General features: G+C 39.7%; 1 protein-coding gene and 1 long non-coding RNA gene across 3 annotated transcripts in view; both read left to right on the top strand.

Moving 5' to 3' along the window:
- The window catches only part of XKR6 (XK related 6), a 270,750-nt gene that overhangs the window by 17,671 nt on the left and 231,619 nt on the right, over positions 1–21,460 (top strand). The window lies entirely within an intron of this gene.
- The window catches only part of LOC141278936 (uncharacterized), a 55,957-nt gene continuing 44,960 nt past the window's right edge, over positions 10,464–21,460 (top strand). The window contains exon 1 of one of the 2 annotated variants that reach the window (XR_012332358.1): positions 10,464–12,634. This is a non-coding gene — a long non-coding RNA (uncharacterized lncRNA). Of the gene's footprint in view, positions 12,635–15,179; positions 15,230–21,460 lie in introns of those variants that run through there. The other variant, XR_012332359.1, reaches the window with a different exon arrangement.

Below are 21,460 nucleotides of genomic sequence, written 5' to 3' on the forward strand. Positions count from 1 at the left end.
TTGGCTGCATTGGGTCTTTGTTGCTGCACACGGGCTTTCTCTAGTTGTGTTGAGCGGGGGTTACTCTGTTGTGGTGCGTGGGCTTCTCATTGTGGTGGCTTCTCTTGTTGCAGAGCACGGGCTCTAGGGGTGTGGGCCTCAGTAGTTGCAGCACACGGGCTCAGCAGTTGTGGCACGCGAGCTCTAGAGCGCAGGCTCAGTAGTTGTGGCTCACGGGGCCAGCTGCTCTGGGGCATGTGGGATCTTCCTGGACCAGGGCTTGAACCCACGTCCCCTGCATTGGCAGGCGGATTCCCAACCACTGCGCCACCAGGGAAGCCCCAAGGCATACCTCTTACCAGTGTTCTAGTCACACTGTGCAGGGGGGCACCGGCTTCAATTGTGTTACCTAAAAATATTATTTTGAAATTGGTCCCTTCCACTTCTACGGCACAGTGCAACCGTTGTCCGGTAAGAAGTTAGTGTTCGTCTTCACAGTGATACTCATAGTCTCAGATTGGAAAATGAGAACCCAAGTGTTTTTAAATCTGAAATGACTCCAGTAAAGGATGGGTAGGTAGTATTTTAAATCAAAAGAGAGCTCTTCCGAGTTCTCTCTCCTACAGCCTGACCTGTGGTGATGAGGCACTGCTTGTAAGGAGGGCCAGAGAAGCCCAGGCCTTCAGAGCATGCCTTTTGGAGGCCAAGTGCTGGGTCTCAAGCCTGCCCTGGACCAGCTCTTAACTGGTTACAGTTATTTAACCACTCTGTTCTTGGGTTTCCTCACAGGTAAAATGGGGCTTATTTTGGGTAGAAAGATCAGGAACAGCTTTGTGGAGGAGGATATTACTACCTTACAGGGTTGTTTTGAGAATTAAGACTTAATACATGTAAAGTCTGAGGATAAAGCTTTGATACACTTACTTACTAAATGTTAGATATTAACAGCTTTTTCTACCTGGCCCACAGGATTGAAAATTGTACCAGGCATTGATAAGGTTCTACCTGGCCAAATTTTCTTTCTTTATTTAACTGTATCCAACCCTCTTTCTACACGTAGAAATATGCCTTGCTTAGGTGTTCAAAGTAAATCCTCCAAATAAAAATGTGATATTGTTAAAGCAGTTTGAACTGTGTATCTATTAAATGATTGTAAGTGAAATGATTGTAAGTTCTCATTGTAAGTGAAACCAGGGAGAAAACTATAGTCACTTTGTAATTTATTTACATATTGATAAATGCTTGAATAAAAAGTGGATTGTCCATGTTCAAAAATACATTAGGTAGGCAGTCTTTTGAAACAGTCTTGTCTAAATGTCAAAACATATTATCTAGCACCCAAAAAATCTAAAATGTTTATATGAGTTTTCTTAAGGAAAAAAATGTTATTATGAAATATGCATGTATAAACTTTTGATGGATAAAGAGTTTACCACCCTTTAGTTGATAAGGAAAATATTACGTATAAATGGTGTAACTATGCAACAATTCTTTAAAATCCCCTCAGTAAAGAAAGATGTTAACCAGCCATTTTACACCCTTTCCAAACAACATTGACAGATCTTCGTTCTGTGAACCTGTCAGCAGATCAAAGACCTTCAGTGGTCCCTGTTTGTTCACAGAATGTACCCCAAACTTCTAAACCCAAAGTGCTAAGTACATGGTTCCAGAAGACTTTTCTAACCCCATATTTCATTCCCTCATTACTCCACTGTCCCATTTTCATAATGAAACATTCTTACAACACTATTTCAACCAAACTGTTCTCATGCTCTTTACTGTTTGTCTCCGTGCAACCTTGTCTCTATTGCAACCTTGGAAACAGCCTTAGCAATTTGGGGAGACGTTTGCTGGTGACCGTCTCCCAGGGTCTGGTTGTTTCAGGCGGTGGTTTTGATCTCTTGCCTGGGAAATGTTACACAAACTGGAAGTATGTAGAGGTTTATTTTAGTCTGTTCTCTATGTGTGGTAGCTACAGTCCAGGTGGGAATTGGTAGATTAATAATCAGTTACTTGCTTTTCATAAAGAAGGCATCTGTCAACTTGTAGTCCAGCTGTTAACCTTAGATGTGTCGTCTCTAGCTAGATGCCTGTTCTGTGGGCGACTGGTCTCCTGTAGGCTCAGGCAGAACCAAAACCAGTCAAAAACTGGAGAATTAAAGAGCAGAGGAAGAGTTCACTTGGTACTTCAGCAACTGTCTGTAAGTGCTTTGTCTCACTCCTATTTACAGCCAAAATTACAGTAAAACTAGAAGTTTTTTGTTTGATCCAAGCTCCTCTCCCATTTCTTATTTTTTTCTAACCTCTCAGATGTTTGTACTTGAAAACTTGGTATTTTTTAAAGTGATTTCTCCACGGTTGGGATATTTTGTATCCTTTTTTTCTCAACTTTAATGTGTGTATATAACAAGTTCCTTTTTGATTGGAATTCAGGTTGTACTCTTCCCTAAGCCTGATGACCACATAAGTAAGACTATTTAATGAAGTTATCCATTTTTAATATACTAATTTGGGGGGCCCACTTGTAATTTTCAAAGTTTCATAATATTATATTATTAATCCTTGAGGTTGTTACAGGTCACTCGATCCCAGAGCTGATAAACTTTTGAAAGATTAGACTAGAGGCGCTAATTCATTGTTGAGCATGTGAAATTACTGATTTGACTGGAATACATATCTGTGGTCTGTTTTTGGTAATTCTGCCTGTAATGGTGTTCATTAGGGTAACCTGTCTCTCTGTAGGACGGTTTCCTACTACTTCTGCCTGTTGGTTGGAAGACCTGGCTTCCACCTGGCCTCTGTGGCTCGGTACCCTGCTCTCTGTGCTGTAGTCAGCTCTCGCCTCTGTTATAAAACCAAGTGTGATGGGATCAGTTCTGTGTAGCTTACAGTTAAGAAGGACCTCAGACTTCAGGCTTTCTATGTCAGAGAGGCCTCAGCTGGGCAGTACCTTGGAGTGTACATTAGCCCATTGTATTAGTTTCCTCCTAAGGCTGATGTGACAAAGTGTCACCAGTGGGGTGGCTTAAAACAACAGAAATTTATTCTCAACAGTTCTGGAGACTAGAAGTCTGAAACCAGGGTGCCAGAGGGCTGTGATCCCTCTGAGACCCTGGCTAGAATCCTTCATTTCCCCTTCCTAGCCTCTGGTGATGGCTGTCAGTCCGTGGCATTCGTTGGCTTGCAGCTGCATAACTTCGTTATCTGCCTCTGTTGTCACATGGCATCCTTCTCTCTGTGTCTGTGTCTAAATTTTCCTTTTCTTATGAGGATACCAGTCGTATTGGACTAAGGCCCAGCCTACTCTAGTATGACTCTATCTTCACTTATTACCTCTGCAACTACCCTGTTTCCAAATAAGGTCACATTCAGAGATACTGGGGTTAGTTAGGACTTCACATGTTTTTTTGGGAGACACAGTTCGACCCGTAACATCCACGATTTTTTCTTTAACCTAGTAGGTTTGGAAATTCTCTTTTGTGGTTGACCCAATGTCACTCTGACTAAAAATGAAGGCAGTTTGCCTGGGTATAGTAACCCTTCAAACAAGGAAATTATGTGTTTGTGAAAATGTGCTGTAATGAAGATTATGAAAAAGGTAAAAACTACAGCTTTGCTATGGGATAAGCGAGGGTCTTTGAGCTGGACTGTTCTGTGTGATGTTATACATCCTGTTCCAGCTAATGTCACACTGTAACAAATGGAAATACCGTGGGGCTTCCTTATGCATCACTTTAACCCTGCAGATAACGCATTTTTCTCAGTTCCGTAGTGCCATAGGCTTAGGTTTTGGAACAGATCGCTGAGTTCTCAGAGCCTTGGTTTGCCCCTCAGTGGAGTGAGAACACTACCTCCGAGGTAGGGTTTTCAAGGTTTGGATGAGTCGATGTTGGCGTAGCGTCTGGCACGCATGGCGTGCTCGCTCTGTGGGACTTGCCCTCTCCCCCTCTCCGTCTATCTTCTCATCGTCTTGGCCACGGTGAAAGTGGCTGTCAGTGGAGCAGCTGGAGTCCACCACGCTGCCAGCAGTAACATCTTGCTGCCAGTGGTGCCATACTTTGCCCAGTGTTGAGATGTCTAAGAATAGTAACCAGGAAGACGGCCAGAGGAGGCCTCTCACTCTGATCTAGAGGCTTTGCGCGGGTTTTCTTTCAGAGGGATGCTCGTGCTTTATTACGGTGCGCTGATTGCTGTGGGTCTGAGTGCCAGCGGGTGCAGTGCTGTGGGTGCCTCGAGTGGACCTCATCTGCCTTCTCACCCAGATTTTTCAATAGTCCTTGGATTTTGGGGTGGCGGGGAGCACTGTGGGGCAGTATCTTAATGCTTCGGAAAACAGTTTAATATGAAATTTAGCTTGACGTAATTTTAAAAAAAGTATATATATTTATTTTAGAAATAAAGGGACATTGTAATAAAAACACCAGTTTACCAGTATATTTGAACCATTTTTTGCCCTTTGAAGCGTCAGTAACATGCTTAAGTGTTCTTTGGAGGGGAATTTATTCTTGACATAGTAAATATGTTTGATCCTCACTTATCTGTTTTATTAGGCCATTTCCTCAGCTCACCCGCAGTTTCTGATTCTGTAAATTGGAAATGATAGTACCTATTATACCGACCTTAAAATTATTATAAGCATCAAAACAGGATATAGGCATATGCTGGTCAGTTGGACTAGGTCATTTCTCAGGTTTATTTCAACTGTGAGATGCTTCAGTTTTTTGGAGTTGGATAACTTGTAAAAGTGCTTGTGTAAAACAGTGATAATGTCCATTTGGGAACACTCGGCACACAGGTTGGGAACTTGTAAAATGAGTTTTACACTCACAGAATAGTGTGTGAGACAATCTCTCTCAGAGGTCAGAAATTAGTATTAATTTGTCAGGCTTTAAATGCAAATCAGCATTCCTCTAATTCTTTGACAAGGATAAACTTGCAAGCCTGTACTTTTGTACTTGCATTAGCTATTTGTACAGTCAAGAAAAGATCACGAAAAATGCTGAGTAGCACGGTTGGTACTGTTGACGCTGCGGGAGGTATAGTGATGATGTTGAGGTGTCATTGGTCTGGTAGGAGAGGGAAGCATAGTGAACAGGGTTTGAAAAACCATAAGTTGCTTTCAAAGTGAAATAATTATCTTCAAGTAGATAATCAGAATAAAAAAAAATTTTTTTTAAACCTATTACAGAGGGATCTGAGGAATAGATCTCGTAAATGCTTTCTATTTCCTTTTTTTTCTCCTGTATTTTTGTAAAATAAATTTTCACTTACCTGTTTTAGAAAGGGCATAGGGGGATCCTGATAATTCTAAATTCCTTTGGAATTTTAGTTAAATATTCTCCTATCCAGAATGTGGATTGGGGGTGTTTGAGAAAGTGGAAAGATCCTTTGGTTGTCCTTTCTCCTTTGCTTCCCTGGATCTTGAGGAACGAGTTACTGAAGGGAGCTGTGGGACTTGTCAGGAGATCTCAGGTGAGAGCTGGAGTTGGAGCAGTGCTCAGGGCAGGGTCTCCACGACTTAAGGCAGTGTAACCTCTCAATGGATTAATGAGCCACCAAGGGAAGGCATGTGTGTTCTTTGCTACAGTCAGAGCCACTTTGTTCTTTGAATCAAAGGAAAGAACAGAATGTCTAATTATAATAATCTGCTAATAATTACAATATTTTGCATTCATTTTCTTAAAAAAATCTATTTGAGTAACTACTAGCCTTCAGAAGATGTTGGAAAATAGTATTTAGGCAGCAGCTGGCAGCTACTAGTGTTGGAGTCTGTGCAGTGCTCAGCTCGTAAAAGATTTCATTAGTTGGACATATACTTTGATTTCCTTATTGCCGCACAAGTACATTCTTTTGAGCAGCTGCTTTGGAAGGGAACGTACAATAAACATTTCTACACTTGTTTTAAATATGTGGGTTTTGTTGGAGTGTCACTTGCCGTCTGGTAGAGAGAGGAGTGGCTTACTAGTAGAGAGGAGTGGCTTACTCGTAGAGAGGAAGTGTCTGGAATCTCTGCATGTTCTCCTAATGCAATTTCAGGTCCCCTCTTTGTCATTCACTGAGAGGAGATCATTGACAGCTGTAGTTATTTTGTTCCCTTAGATCCTTAAGAAGAATTACATGTAGGATAGAATTTATAGAAATGTTTTGAATTGTACCTGATCAGTAGTTGTTTTAATTTGAAACTGAATTTTTTATAGTGTTTATTGAAACTTAGTATATTCTAAACAAAAAATATATTGTAAACAAGTCAGACGAAAATACTGATATCTGTAAAAAAAATATAAAAGAACTCCCCTCATCCCCAATCACCAACAGCAGAAAGGTGCCACATTCACCCTCCCCCCACCTTTTTTTCCCCGTGTCCCAGCAACTAACAGAGTGATATCTGAGCGGAATTCTTCGAGTAGTGACTTGTGGTCGTGTCATAACCACATTGATTGCTGTTGATAAGAGCGATCACACATTAGTTCTCTGGAGGCTGCAGGGGCATTAAGGGACTGGTGGAGGTGGGTTGAATAAAGGAAAATCCTACTTCAACAGAGAAGTGGGCAGGAAGGGTCATTGTTCAGGAACTTACTCATATTTGGAACAACCACCGTCACAACGACTGACTTATGTTGAGGGTCTCCCACGGGCAAGGCATTAAGCGCTTACATACATCTTACTGAGTCCTCACGGCAACCCTGTGAGGTGAGTACTCTTGTCCCCATTCATTTTACAGACATGCAAATGGAAGCACAGAGACATGAGTGGCCCAGCATCAGACAGCTTAGTGACAGGTTTGAATTTAGCTAGTCTGGCTCCAGAATCACGTTCTCACAATGTTGTGCCATCTTTTGGAAACACACCTCCGTTCTCTGGAAGCTGTTATATTTTAAAATCATACCTTTTGGTCCCCAAATGAGGCAAATGGAAATTATAGATATGTTAATGACTTAAATAGCAGATGAGAAAGTTGGTATAATTAATTAAATCTATGACTTGAAACAATCCCACTCTTGCGAAGACTTGCAGGAATCCTCCTTCTGGTTTCGCTTGTTAAAGTAAATGTTTTCCCCCATGAGTCTTCTGTAGTGTTTTATTCTTGGTGTTTTTCTTTGGGGCCTGCATGCTTTCTGGCTTTTGCTCCTGCTGAGTAGGCAAACATATCTGGAGACAGCCATGGAGTAAAGGAAAAGAAAAGCTTTGCAGTTTAGAATTGATTTATGGGGAAGCTTCTTCTGTGGTTAAAAAAAAGGAAAAAAAAACCCCCAAAACCCTACCCTCCTTTCTATATTAATCATCCCGTTACAGTAAATGAAACTCATTTTATTTGGGGGGCAGGCATGAATGTGTCAAAGCACTCAGAACAGGGAGGTCAGTGCCACTGTGTTAATCATGTGATCGCCATGAGAAGTTATTGTTGAGAAAATGTACTTGTGTGGATGCAAAATGTGGAGGGAAACCCCCCTGATGATGGGTAACCTGACCTAAAGTATGTGCCTTAGTGAAGGAATGGTATTTTGAGGGATGCAGCTCCTTAACCTCTGGTAATTAGTAGTGAAACAGGCAATATTTCCTGGGCTGATTTTTCTTTTTTTCGCTCAGCCATTTTTTGAATTAGCTTGGTTTCTGTATGTGTGTGTGCACATCTGTGTATGTATATACATGTCCTTAATTCTAGTACCAGCAGAATTCTTAATGGCATTTTTTTTTTCTGAGGTGCCCGGTGTTCAGTTGATTTCTTTGGTGGCCCGTACTCCAGCAAATCCTTTCTTCTTTATGCAATCTGTCCCTTCACCTGACAAAGCATGTTACATTTATGACAAAATAGACTTCAGGAACTCAAGAACAATGTATGTAAAGAGGACAAAATATTTTCTTTTTCTTTTGTTTTTTTCTTTTGTAATTTCTAAACCAGTTAGAGTCAAGAAGTCAAGGTTGCTCATCTAAATCCTTAAGTTGGAGTAGCCATTGTGAAGGGTGATAGAATAGAATATCATTTAAATTATTCAAACCTAGGAATATTTTCTAACATTGCAAAGAGTTAAAAAAACAAACAAGAGGGTTTCCCTGGTGGCGCAGTGGTTGAGAGTCCGCCTGCCGACGCAGGGGACACGGGTTCGTGCCCCGGTCCGGGAAGATCCCACATGCCACGGAGCGGCTGGGCCCGTGAGCCATGGCCGCTGAGCCTGCGCGTCTGGAACCTGTGCTCCGCAACGGGAGAGGCCACAACAGTGAGAGGCCCGCGTAGCGCAACAAACAAACAAACAAACAAAACAAAACAAACAAACAAGAGTTGAATGTCCTGTGTGTTCAGATGCTATTGTTTTTCCCCTCTGAGATTTTGCTTTAGCACTTGAGATGATGATCAGAATGTTGACTGGCAACAGTTATTTTTAGCAGCGTTAGATATGTTGACATCATAAAATTTACCCATTTGAAGTGTTTAATTCTGTGTTTTTAGTGTATTCACAGAGTTGTACAACCATCACCACAATCTAATTTTAGAACATTTTCATCCCTCTGAAAAGAAACCCTAACGCGTTGTAGCCACTCCACCTTCTCCCTTTCCTGCAACCCCTGGGAACCGCTGACCTACTGTCTCTACAGAGTAGTTGCCTATTCTGGACATTTCATATAACTGGAATCGTACAATATGTAGTTTTTTCTGAATGGCTTCTTTGACTTTTACATAGTGTCAAGGTTCATCCCTGCGGTAGCCTGTATCAGTACTTCATTCCTTCTTATGGCTGAGTAATATCCAGCTGTATGGATATACTACATTTTGTTTATCCATTTATTCGTTGATGGACATTTGGGTTGTTTCTCCTATTTGACTGTTTAACAAATAGTGCGGTTAAAATTTGTGTGCAGGTTTTTTGTGTGGGCTGTTTTTATTTCTGTTGGACATATACCTAGGAGTGGACTTGCTGGGTCCTGTGATAATTCTGTGTTTAACATTTTGTGGTATTGCATAGGGTAGCAAGTTAGCACTGTATTTTTTGTTCAGTACAAGATATTATCTAATAATCAGGAGCTTAAGTCACCCTTGTTTAAGGTTACCCTAGGGTACTAGTTACTAACCCAGACCTAACATCAGATCCAACTAGAAGCTGCAGACTTCATTTTTATGTCTGTACAGGAGAAATTTTATTACACACACCTGTAAGATCACAGACTTTATTTTCTTGCTTCCTCTTTGTTTCTATATTGCAAAAATACAGTGGTAAAATACTAAACATAAAATATGCCATTTAAGATTTTTATCATTGTGGTAAAATACGCATAAAACTTACTGTTTTAACCATTTTTAAGTGTAGTTCAGTGATACTAAGTCCGTTCACAATGTTGTGTAATAATCCTCACCATCCATCTCCAGAACTTTTTCGTCTTCCCAAACAGAAGCTCTGTACCTATTCAGCAATTCCCCATTGCTTCCTTCCCAAGCCCCTGTTCTACTTTCTGTCATTGTTTGTCTATTCTAGATACCTGATAGAAGTGGGATCATACATTTGTCCTTTTGTGTCTGGCTTATTTCACTTAGCGTGTTTTTGAGGTTCATCTGTCTTGTAGCATGTATCAAAATTTCATTCCTTTTTAAAACTGGAAAATATTCCATTTTATGGATATATACCACATTTTGTTTATCTGTTCATCTGTTGATGGACATTTGGATTGTTTCCACTGTTTGGCTTTTGCAAATGATGCTGCTGTGAACACTGGTGTACAAATAAGTGTTTGAGTCCCTTCTCTCACTTTTGGGTATAGGTGTGGAATTGCAGGATCATATGGTAATTCTGTGTTTAACTTTTTGAGTAACTGCCAACTGTTTTCCTCAGCAGCTGATGAACAAGCGTTCCAGTTTCTCCACATCTTTGCCAACACTTGTTACTTTCCTTGTTTTTTTCATTAAATTCATCCTGGTGGGTGTGAAGGTATCTCACTGTGATTTTGATTTACATTTCCCTAATGACTGATGATGTCGAGCTTGCTTGTTGTCCATTTGTATATCTTCTTTGGGGAAATGTCTGTTGAAGTCCTTTGCCTATTTAATTGGCTTGCTTTTCTCCCTGGCAATCACTACAGTTTCTGTTACTCTATTTTCAGTAGTGTTGTTGACTGAATAGTAGTGTTAATGTTTTTTTCCTATCAAATATTAGATTAAATAAATAGTAAGTACTACATATAAGATTTTTAAAATTTTTTATCTATTTTATTTATTTTCGGCTGCGTTGGGTCTTTGTTGCTGCACGCGGTCTTTCTCTAGTTGTGGCGAGCAGGGGCTACTCTTCTTTGCGGTGTGCGGGCTTCTCATTGTGGTGGCTTCTCCTATTGCAGAGCACGGGCTCTACACACGTGGGCTTCAGTAGTTGTGGCTCGCGGGCTCTAGAGCACAGGCTCAGTAGTTGTGGCGCATGGGCTTATTTGCTCTGCGGCATGTGGGATCTTCCTGGACCAGGGCTCGAACCCATGTCTCTTGCATTGGCAGGCGGATTCTTAACCACTGCACCACCAGGGAAGCCCAACGTATAAGATTTTAATTAGGTTTGGTGCTGTGTGATCTTTATAGCTTAAGGCCATATTTTTGTTTTTTTTTTCCCTCGGCGTAAATGCACCTCTGAAATAGCCCAAGGCAGTGGTAAATATGATTTGATTTATTGTTTTATAGTTATGCATCTACTGACAAAACTGAAATATAGCTAGAATGTTTTTTTATCTAGTTGGTAGATAGTATGCATTTATAATCAGCTTGCAAATATGGCATCACTTGGCAAAACATTAGACAGTGACCACTGCATGTGGCTTTTGAAGACCTTACTGCCCTCTTATGTAACATGAGACAGTATAACACAGAGTGTATTCAGAAGAAGACAAATTCTAGCATTATACATGAACTAAAAATGACCATTTGGACAAAAATTTGAGGCCCTTGGATGCAAGAATATATAATGTTCTTCTGCTCTTCTTTGTCTACTTTTGTCCCTGATCAGTCATTTTACTACTGGATTGGAATTCATTGTTAATTTTTCAGGAGTGTTACTTAGGAGTTAACTCGTTGCCTTTATTCTGAAGACTGAGTTGGAGAATAAAAATAGAAAACAGTTGGTAATAGGTTATGGTTTGTACGAAGTGAACCTGAAGCTTGCTGTGACCGTAGACGGCATGCCGTCTTCCCAGCTGTACCTCATTGCCCCTCACTTTGCTTGTCCAGGCTTCAACTTGAAATGTAATTTGGTTCAAATTCTCCACAAAAGCATAGGAGTTAGTGGGTCTGCACTTCTCTGCTTAGGATAGTAATTACCAAGGGAAAGGTTGGATTACTTACTATACGTGTTGCTTCGGGGGATTTTTTTTGGACTGAAGGTATGTCCTAACCCTTTTGGCACCTCTAGTTCTTTCGTGACACATCTCCTTTGAACACTCCATTGGGGAGGTAAACAAAACTTTAATGACATTAAAATGTTTCATAAGTAAGTGATGGTGGTGATCTAGGAGCCACGTCACAGAGGTCCAAGGCTGATGTTGCTTCTAATATTTCAAATCTGACAAATGGATTTTAAGAAATAGTTGATTATGTGATTAGAGAAGAGCAGTGTAGTTAGAAACTAGTGGATAGAAAAAAAGGAGGGATCCTAAGAATGAAAGACGACCCTGACTTTTATGGCATATATGTGTGTATTTATTTACTATACTTGGGCCGTATATTCCTTATGTTTTGACGCTTGGTTTATTTGAAAGGAACAAAGCCATTATACCTGTTGAAACAGTGACTTAAAACAAGACTTTCTTGAATTTTCATTTCATTTTATTAGTTCTACTTTTCCTCTCAAACCTTTCATTTTCCCCACAGGAATCCATAGGGGAGAAGACTTAGAATAACATAAATGTAGGAGCAGTAAAAACCAAGGGGAAAAGGCTAACGACAGCTCTGAGTAGGTGCTGGGAAAAGAGGCTGAACACCAGGGATGGAGAAAAGGGAGAAGTCTAGCAAGTGCCTAGAGTAATTGCCCTCATTCTGGCACGGCTGCTATGACACACAATTGCAGAGTTTGCTACTGTAAAGGATCAGAGAACTGTTGGCTCTGCTTGAGGCACTTTCAAACCTCACTCGTGCACCTGAATTGAAGTAGAAGCCTGCGGGAAGGTTGGCTTTATGGCTGTGAATAGGCCAACTCAGTAGGGGAGCAAGTAGGAAGTAGTGCTGGCTTGGTCATGCTTATTCTTCCCATTTTAGAGGGGAGATGGTAAGGGGGGACCTAAGATGAGAGACACTCCTCCAGACACTTACCTTCACGTTACCATTCAGAAGCATGTGTCTGTAACCTACCAGAACAGTGAGGCTGAGGAAGGGTTGTCTCCCCCCGCGCCCCCCCGCTCCTGGTGCCACGCAGCATGTGGGATCTGAGTTCCCAGACCAGGGATCAAAACCACCACCCCTGCAGTGGAAGTGCAGAGTCTTAACCACTGGACCGCCAGGGAAGTCCCAGGGTTGTCTTTTTTATGTTTGTTTGTCCTTTTGTTTTGCATGCATTTTTCAGAGAGAGCTGGGCCAGGGACAGCAGAGAAGATTTAGAACAAAGTAAAATTTAAACCCTTCATTTAACTCTGTGACTGTGGGTACCTTGGACATCAGTGAACTCTCTCTGCCTCAGTTCCTCAACTGTGAAATGAGGTAACATAGATAAAATAAGTGAGTTGATGTATCTAAAGTGCTGAGGCAGTGCCTAGCACAAAATAAGTACTACAGAAGTGGTGGTGCTGTCAGAGACTAAAAACAATGAGTAACAGACCATGTGAACAACAAAATGATATGTATTCTATCCCACCTGAATAAGTACCACTACCAAATTCAGTATTCATGTATTTTGTTACTCACTATGCGTTTTTAGAGTTTCGCCCTCAGATTTTATTATGGAACTTAATTTTATCATGGATGTCTATCTCCAGTAGATGCAGGACATCGTTAGTTGTGTGACCAAGTTAAGACATGGTACATGCAGATTTGGGTGGATTTTTTGAGCTCTTTATACTAGGTGAGAACTCAGAAAATGACAGTGGAAACATAAAAAAGACAAAGTCTCTGATGTGCCAGTCACATTTTTCCTGCAACAGTAAGTTATTAGAATTAAGTGCATATGGAAATAGGCTTAGTAATACATTATCTTGGGTAATAAATGCTGTGCAATGCTTATACTTTATATGCAACTGTATTTTTAAAAGCACTGTATTTTAAAAAAAACTGTATTTTTAAAGAAGTTTGAAAGAATGGTAATTATTAGGACTGACCCTCACAGAGTATGACTTAATGTGTTCTAACAATTTCTAAATTATTTGTTGATTTCTTGATCATTTTACATGTCCTTGGTTTTATTAGAAAATAATTTTAGGTTATGATCACTTGGCTTTGGTATGATATTGTATTAGTAAAGGGTTCTACTCTCCTTGTTTTCATGTAAGGGGAAACAAATTGGGTAAAATAAACCATTTCTCTTTAAAGAAGAGCTGTTTCGTTTTTCCTAAAGTGACATTTTTGGAGGCCCGTGGTCCAAACAGATTAGCTGGACTGAGAATGAGATCTCTGATGAATGCATAAAAATGTCTCTGAGGTCTTACATGCTTGTCCTACGGAGTTCTGCTAGGACTTGGCCATTGGATGTGACATCTAAGTAAATGGATAGTGGTTTCTGGTTCATTACAGAGTTCTTTTTCTGGATCCCAAGTGTCAGCCAGACAGACCACCTTAAAACTTCGAAGTTCAGTGCCTCACTGGGTTAATCAATAGGCCTTTTGTAATGTCTTAAAAATTTTGGAAAGTCTAAAGTCACACTTTTATATAAGCCAAAAGCAAACAAATAAAATGAGTTTCTTATATTGTAGTTTGTGGAGAAGAAAGTATGTTCTGTAAATTTTCACTGTCACAGTGTCAGTATAAAACCATTTTCAGATTCTAATTTAGCTGCCTTTAAGTGAAATTGGAAGTGAAACTATGTACTACCTGATTATAGTAAAAAAAATTAGTATATTTTTCCCTTTCCACAATTGGTCAGGAGCATTCTACTTTAAGTCGTGACCTTGGTGAATCTTTATTCACCATTTAGAATGTTAAGGCCATAAAGCTTCAGAGAGTTCGGGATATCTTATGGACTAGGAGAAGGAGACATTTTTTCTGGGTTTACTATGTGGTAGGCATATATATTCCTATTTAATTTAATACAGTCCACTTGCATTACCTGCTTTTCCCTCCTTCCCTCAACTTTTTGTACCCTTAACTCTTAGATTCATTTCTCTGTTCATTCTTTTAAAACACTCTAGAGGCTTCCTTTTTTAGTTTTCTTTTACAATTAGGAAGGTTCCTGACTTGGAAAATAAAAAAAAGGACCTTTTTTTTTTTTTTCCTTTACTTTGGGCATATCACTTCATTTTTCTGAGTCACTATTTTTATATATAAAAAATGATGGAGTTGGATTACTTTTCAGATATGACATTCTGTGGAGTAGGATAAGATGAGATTGATCCTTCCGTAGTTTGCTTTCTTTTTCCTTTTCATTTATTCAGCTTCATGTATTTGCCAAGACCTGGATAACTAAGTACAATTCCTTTTTTACAAAGGCCTTTTATTCTTTACTTTCCTTCTTTGTTAGTTTAAGCCCACCAGAATTTTGAGTCACAGGTACTTGATGATATAGTTTAATAAATATTTTACCATTATATAAATATATTAAATATTAAACTCCTGAAAGATCTGTGATAGTTTCTAAAGTGATTGACTAATCAGTAAGGTTTATTAAGGGCTTAAAATGCTCCCAACATTGTAAAGAACTGTGGGGGCCCCTGATTGTGTTTACATTATAATTGGAAGAATAAAAACATCTGAAAGAACAGTCAGGTGCTCAGTCTTGCCCTCTTGAGTAAGTGCAGTCTCAGTCTAGAGGGAGTTGTGTGCTGTGCATTATGGGAGTTGTTGGCAGTTACTGGCAGGAGAATCATGGGGTCCATCCTAACCGTGGGACTGGGTATTTTGGTTGCACTTTTCAAGATTTACAAATTTCAGATGGGCAAAAGGGTTAATGCCATCCTAGGTTTGTAGGGACATCCTGAACAAAGGCACTAGATAGGAATTAGGCTGAGGTGGGTTTAGGGGAAGGTTATGGATAACTTGGAATGTGGACACTGAGTGAGTAGACTCCTTTTGGAGTGGAAGCTGTGTCAAGGTAGGTGGTGGTGGAGAGTTAACTTTAAATTCCAGCCACAGGAGTTTAGATCGGAGGTGGGTAGATCTTTGAAAGTCTTTGTTTTTAAAAATGAACATAAAGAAGGGGCCTTCTTTCTTCTAGCCTGTAGATGTTGTTGCTTGTTGACTTGATGCTTAGAGCTGCTGTAGTCATCTTATAACCCTGCGAGGGTTGTGAATTCTACGCCTCAAAGATATCTTGATTTCTTGAATTTAATTTCTCCTAGGTGCTCTGCCTAGATCAGGTCCTACTGGCAGTTTTGATTTGATTTTGTGTTTTAATGAGTTTTCTTACCTTCGCTATATTCTAGTATTTTAGAATCTTATAGTTGAAAGGGTCCTTGGAGGTATTCATACCCTTAGTTTTTCAAGTAATTGTTATGTTTCTGCTGGAGCGCATGGACCTTTTTAAGACAACTCTTCCATTGGTAGATTTCATTCCTTAGGTTAAAATCTGCCTTTCCCAGCTTTATCTGGATAAGGTCTAATCCTTTTTTAATATTCCAGCCCTTCAGGTATTTGAGGACAGTCATGATGCCCTCTTCTAAATGTTCTTTTCTCAGTCTAAATATTTTACTTTCTCTTACTTCATATTTCAAGATTCCGCACCATTATTCTTGCCCATCTTTCATGTATTCTGTGTCTTAGTGAAGACCCAGAATTGAAAATAATATCCTTTTAAAACAATTATGATGTTTTTATAGCAGTAAGCAGCAGGAAACCCCTTCTTATTTGGCTTAAACAATAAGGAATTTACTGTTTTCAGTTGGGAGATGTACCTTTTCTTCATATCTGAACATTCCTGAAATTGAGACATTTTGAACATTTAGGTGAATAGCATGTCAGGGTAGTTGACAGCACCCCCCTTCCTTGATGACTTATAAAATAGTGATGCATTCTACCATTGCTGTATCTTACATTTGATGAAACATGTTGTTATCTCAAATAGCAGGAGGTCTCATGGAAGAGTAGATTCACAATTGGTTATTTTTTTCACCTTGATTATATCAAGGACCCGGTGTGGCAGATAGACTTGGCTTACCCTCTCAGAGTTACAAGATGGCTGCAGAAGTTCTAAACATCAAACCTCTAATCGACAACATTTAGAGGCTAGAAGACAGAAGGTCCCTTCTTTGTGTTCGTGTGTGTGTGTGTGTGTGTGTGTTCATTTTAAGAATAAGCAGAATTTCCCAAAGTACCCTTCCTAGGTCAGAATTGTCACATGCCCATTCCTAAACCAATCAATGACAAGAGTTAGAAGTTACCATTATTAGCTCAGTGGTTCTTGGTCAATGATTCTCAAACTTGTGTACACCAGAATGACCTGGAGAACTTAAACACAGATTGGTGGGCCTTATCCCTAGGTTTTTTGATTTAGTACATTTGGATTGGGGACTGAGAATTTGTATTTTTCCCAAGTTTGTGGGTGATGCCAGCCAGTGCTGCTGGTCCAGAGAGTGGAGATGGGCCCAGTCCCCCTTAAAGTGCATGGCCAGCTGATATCCAAACAAAATCAGGGTTTTGTTAGCAAGAGGTGAGGCGGGGCAGTGTGAGGTAGGCAGTTATCCATTTCTGTCACAGTCTAGATCAGCATTTCTCCTAGATGTTGTAACACTGAAGTGTGGCTGTTACTGTGTACAGAATATATTATCATTAGTAAACTAAGATTTGAGAATGACTTACTTAAATCATACGGAGTAGATCAAGTAGATTCAAGATAATGGTTGTTACTCTCTGACATACTTTCTTGATGGAGGAGAGGACAGGATGGCCATTCAGTGAGGGCACAGAGAATATACACTTTTGGTAGTATCAATATATAGTGCCTATTAATAACAGCTGACAATGATAGTTAATAGTGTATTAACTACATTTAGACATCACACTGATTCATTAGGTAGGGACTGGTAATATCCACATTTCACAAGGCAGGAACTGAGGCACAAAGAGGCTAAGTAATTTGCCTAGTGTCATAGAGCCAGTTAATAGTAGAGTGGGGCTTCAAAACCCTGCAGTTTGGCCTCACGACTCCATACTTTTAACCATATGTTCTACTGTCAGGTGGGGCCTCTGATGCGGGAAGGGGGAGGCTTGAGAGGTTTATTTTATATTTTTGGCTTGTGTCAGTATGGTGAGATTAGTGTGGTGGTAATTATTCTTTCCCTCCATTCCTTCCTTTTCTCCTGGTTCACTTCTACCTGTGTTTGTGTAATTGATACATTTGAGCATAAGTGCAGGACTTAAAACATTGTGTTAGCAATGTCTGCCATCTATAGATTTTACAAACCTGCCTTCTTTGTCTTTTTGCACATACTGGGGAGAAAGATAGGAAAGTATAGAAAGTAGATAGGATTGAGCACAGAGACCTATGGTTAAACGCTAAGTTTTTGTTGTTTTTGTTGAATGTTATGGTGTGGAGGCTAATTATCTTCATAAGAGCAGTTTTGTTGGTCAGTCTTTATGGCAAATAATGAACTAAATACAAAGGTTTAAAGCTGCTTCAGAATTCTTGGGAAAGCTAAAGAAACTCTAGGCCAAGCTTCTAGGCACAACTCCCAAAAGCAGAGTGAAAAACTGAGCTGCCTCATTGCTTGTCATGCCCTGCTTAGCACTTTAGGCTGAAGCCCTACTGAACAACTGGCCATGTTCTCTCACTTGTAGGTCTTTGTGTAGGCTGTTCCCTTTGCCTGGTACGCTCAATCCACATTCTCTTGGCAAATGCTTCCCATCCTTCAGATCTCATTGTAAACTTTACTTAATTTTCCTGATCCTTCCGCCTTACTCTCCCTCAGACAGCCCAGTGCTCCTGCTCTGGCCCCCATTGCACCCGCTATCCCCCTGTCGTGGCACCTAAGCGTTTATTATTGTTTGTTGGTCTGTGTTTCCCCGCTCATTGTGTTGTAGTGCATTGTGATGCTTGAATGTAGAGAGTTGAATGGTTCAGATTTTAAATGTCACTAATTACACATTTGAAGCTTCATTATCAAGAAATAGATGCCAATCACTAAGTTCTAAGTTGTAATTCCTAATTTTCATAATTATAATTGACAGATTTTTGCTTTGGTTTGAGTAAAACACTCCTTATGGCATGTCTAATGTAACTTAATGGAGATTGGACAGCCGATCTGTTAGCTAATAGTTCTTTGAAGTTTGGAGACTATGAATCTGAGAAGTTTGTAATTAGGTGAAACTAGACTCTTAAAAAATAAGCTTTTTATTTTTGAATAATTTCAGGTTTACAGAAAAATTGTAAAGAAAGCACAGAGAGTTCCCATATACTCCTCACCCAGTTTCTTCCGTTGTTAACATCTTACACTATCATGGTACATTTGTCCCAACTAAGAAACCAGTGGTGTACATTACTATTAACTAAACTCCAGACTTCATTTGGATTTCACCAGTTTTCCTATTTGTATCTTCTCTCTGTTGCAGGATCCAGTCCAGGGAAGCAAATTGCATTTTGTTGTCACATCTCCTTAGTCTCCTTTGGGCCGTGACAGTTGCAATATTTCGTTGTTTTTCGTGACCCTGACAGTTTGGGGGAGTACTGGTCAGGCATTTTGTGGACCGTTCCTCAGTTTGGGTTGGTCCGATTTTTTGTCATGGTTATCCTGAGGTGATGGATTTTGGGAAAGAATACTAGATTTTTTTCAAGAAGGAGTGAAATGCCCTTCTTGACACATTGTATCAAGGGGCTCTGATGCCTACACTACATCATGGGTAAGGTTAACTTTCATCACTAGTAAGGTGGTGTTTGCCAGGTTTCTTCACTGTGACGTTACTCTTTTTCTCTTTTGCCGTTCTGTTCTTTGGAAGCAAGTCACTAAGTGGCCCACCCTCAAGGACTGTGTGAGCACATGTGCATGGGGGGATTAAGCTCCACCTCCTGGAGGGGGCAGTGATGACATGTTATTTACAATTCTGTAAGCAAGATTTGTTTCTTCTCTCCCCGCAAATAAATATTTAGATTCATCACTGTGCAGTCACTTTGCAAGTATATTGATGACAATTTTTTTTTAAACATGTTTATTGGAGTATAATTGCTTAACAATGTTGTGTTAGTTTCTGCTGTATATTGATGACAATTTAATAGACACTTAATGGGTCTCTGCTATGTGACAGGTACTGTGCTAACTTAGGGGGAAGTATTTTTAAATTCTTTGGAGTCACATGCCTCTGTGAGAAACTGATAACTGCTATAGACTTTCTCTCCAAAAACAAAAGATATGGGAAATTTTGCATACAATTTTAGGGGTTTCACAGATCTTTGACTTCCTTTAAGACAGTCTCTGCCTTCCAGTAATTCAGTTCAGCTGAGGAGACAGGCAGGCAAGAAAATAGAATATGACGTATTGCCTGCTATCAGGGAAGTCTGAGTTAAGTGTTTTGAGAACACAGTTAAAGGAGTAGTTTTATTGGGGTGAGAGGCTGGGGAAAGTTACAGAGAGGAGATGCCATTTGCGTTTGGGCTTGAAGAATGAGAAAGTTAAATGAACAAAAGGTTGGAAAAACATTCTAAGCAGCGGGAACCCAAGGAGCAAGACCTATGCAGAAATGCATGGTGAGGATTTAGGTCTTGCCACCGTATAGCTAAAAGCGAGAGGTAGGTGGGCTAGATAAAAACTTGGAGTGGTAGGAGAAGCTCTAGCTGGGAAAGAGACTTGGGTAAGTTTCTGTTTATAGATCTTGAAATGTTTAAAAGTGTAATGGTTTTGTCCATAAATTATTTTCATCTTCAGTTTTATGGCTCAGTAATTTACTACTTCACTTGCATCATGCATATATGATTAAGGAGTGAGTAGGAGGTGAAGAAATGCAGACCACTTTCTCAAGATGTTTGGATATAAAGGGACTTGAGGAGGGAGAGGGCTAGAAGAGATCATGGGGTCCAGAGAAGTTTTATTCAAGTTGGGAGAGACTTGAATGTATTTAAATAAAAGGAAGGAGCCAGTAAAGAAGGAAAGAGGGTGATTGAAATAGGCTGCTCAAAAGGTAGCAGGGTTGATCCAACACCGAATTGACACTTGGCATCAGGAAAGAATGGGTAAATAATCTAATTTGTAATGAATGGCTTGCGTACATTGTATTTAGAACTATCGGACTTATATAAGACTTACAGTTGGCTTATAGGTAAATTTGGGCTGTGGCCTGACCTACTATCTTGCTGTTATTGTATTCATTGTGTTCATTTAATTCCTTTTCTTTGCTAGGTTCTGGTGATAGGAGAATGTATCAGAGAGTCCATGCCCTTGAACTTAGTTGAGGTCATTAAGGATATAGGACAGATATATGAAAGGATCAAACATAAATATAAAGTGAGAACTTCCACAGTTCTTCCTCATGCTTTGGGCTGTAGGCTTTGGCATTTTTTTTTCAGGGTGTGGGGAAAATGAAGTTGGGGTCTATGGTAGTTTATCTTGTTCTAAATAGTTTCTCATTTAGAAGTGAATTCAGCCGGTTCTACACTTAGTAAATCCTTGCTGGGCATTTTTCTTTTACTCTTAGATAATTTTAACTATAAACTATGAAGAGGATTAATTTTTATGGTGACCTGTTTTCTTTGTTTTAACTTAGGCCACAATGTTAATCGCTAGTTTCTAATCTCATAGATACTATTTATAAAGAAATCAGCTTCTTATGAGGGAAATTCTGCCTAGGTAAAGCATTAAAATTTAGCACATGTTTGAACATAGATTTGACCCTATGCTTAACAAAAGGAGGTTTTTTGGTTGTGGTTATAATGCCCTTTGGGCATGGTATTAATTGGCTTCAGAAATTAAAATGAAACTTCATTAGGCGGCCATTACTCTTGCATTTATATTCTTTCTGCTCTGAATCCTTAGTGAAAACATATGCTCTTTAAAGACTCAAAAATTGTATACTGGTTTTATTGTTACAAACCTGTGTAGTATTTTAATGACAAACTTTCACTTGAGAGAAACCTCTTTTGTGAGGGATTCTTGAAAAGAAATTTTAATAAGATTATATAATTAGTACTAATAATGGACTGAAGCCTTTAAGGTCAGTATAGTTTATGCTTCTAGACTCAATTCATTCAGCAAAATATGTGCAGAAGCACCGTGTACATAGCAGGGGATAAGAAAATCATGGTTTCTGTCTCAAGCTTCCTGTCGAGCGGAGACAAATTGAACAAGAGTAGTTGGTGCTGTGAGAGGTGGGTTGTCTGATGTGGGCATGTGTGGCTGTTTATTACTTCGTTTGTGCCAGCAAAGACCTCTTCGGTACTGTGAAACCTGCAGCCTGAGG

This window comes from Tursiops truncatus, chromosome 6 (assembly GCF_011762595.2).
Source record: "Tursiops truncatus isolate mTurTru1 chromosome 6, mTurTru1.mat.Y, whole genome shotgun sequence".
Lineage (NCBI taxonomy): Eukaryota > Metazoa > Chordata > Mammalia > Artiodactyla > Delphinidae > Tursiops > Tursiops truncatus.